Consider the following 1349-nt stretch of genomic DNA (forward strand, 5'->3'; position numbering starts at 1 on the left):
AATCAGCCTCCTAAATCCCTGCGTCCTAAAAGAAAAATGGAGCGATTAACGCTTCACTCTGAGTAGATTTAGAGAAGCTGTTTTTGGCTGCAGCTTCTGTCTGCTGTAGTGAATCTTTCAGAATGACACACACACACACACACACACACACACACACACACACACACACACACACACACACACACACACACACACACACACACACACACACACACACACACACACACACACACACACACAGATGTTTAGCACACACACCCTGGCACTCACACAGTACAGAAAAGCTTCAAGCTGCCTCCACGTTAACCTTTTTGTGTTTTTTGAACGTTGCTCTTGAACAACCTTTTATGTGTCTCAATGCGATTCTTTTGTGCCAGCCTCTCCTGCTCGAGTGCCCTCCTCATTCAGCAGCACTGAGACATTCACTGTGTGTGTGTCCGGTCCGGTCTGGTGTGTGTGTGTGTGCACTTGACAAGAGTGTTTTCTGTCATGGCATTCAGTTTCCCCATCTCTCTTCCTTCTGTCCTCCCTATTTCCTCTCTCCTCACCACTTCCCTCCCGCTTCTCCTCTCTCTTAAGGTTGAAGGTTTCAGTAGAGAAGCTCGGAGCTGTCACTGTGTGTTCTGCTGGTAAAAGCTTTTATAAACCTGTATGCCTTTTTTAACAGTGATAAAAGAAGGAACATTTATTTTGGGATTTTCTCCCTTTCATGTAACATCGCAAAACAATTGACATACATTGGATGGCAGCGATGCAAATCACCTGCTGTGTTATTTGGGACAGGATTGTTTTGCTATAATAACACAGTACTAAGCAAGCGCTTGATAAGGGGCAACGTGTAGGGAATAAACAAAGACATTAGCATTTGTTGTTATATTGGCTCACTCTGTATATCTGTTTTATAATGAAATGACTTGTTTGTTGCAGCATGTCTTTTAGTGAAAACGGCTTCTTGTATGAGCTCACTGATTATGAAAAAAAAACGCTTAACATCTGTTAAAAAATGTTTACAACCAACATTGCAACAAAACGTTTTCCGGGTGGCATCGAGGCCTAAAAGATAGCTTAAAGAAGAGAGATAGAGAGCGAAGGGAAGAGAGAAAGTGGGAGGAAGAGGAGGGGGAGGGTCTCTAGTTACCAGGTTGCCGTTTTGTCTTGAAAGAATGTAGGTGGGCTAAGGCCAGGGTTTACAAGAGAGAGTGTGTTGAAGACCCCTGCACACACACACACACACACACACACACACGACACACACACACACACACACACACACACACACACACACAGAGAGAGACACATAGAGAGACAGAGAGAGAGAGAGACAGAGAGAGAGACACAGAGAGAGAGAG

The 1349-nt window shown here is 44.3% G+C and overlaps 1 protein-coding gene across 1 annotated transcript in view; it reads left to right on the forward strand.

Annotated features, from left to right (window-relative positions):
• LOC104954892 (laminin subunit alpha-5-like) overlaps nt 1-1349 on the forward strand; it is a gene marked incomplete at its 3' end in the record, with an annotated part of 37807 nt that overhangs the window by 5546 nt on the left and 30912 nt on the right. The gene's annotated exons all lie outside the window — the stretch shown is intronic.

This window comes from Notothenia coriiceps, unplaced genomic scaffold (genome assembly GCF_000735185.1).
Source record: "Notothenia coriiceps isolate Sejong01 unplaced genomic scaffold, NC01 NC01_scaffold00024119, whole genome shotgun sequence".
Taxonomy (NCBI): domain Eukaryota; kingdom Metazoa; phylum Chordata; class Actinopteri; order Perciformes; family Nototheniidae; genus Notothenia; species Notothenia coriiceps.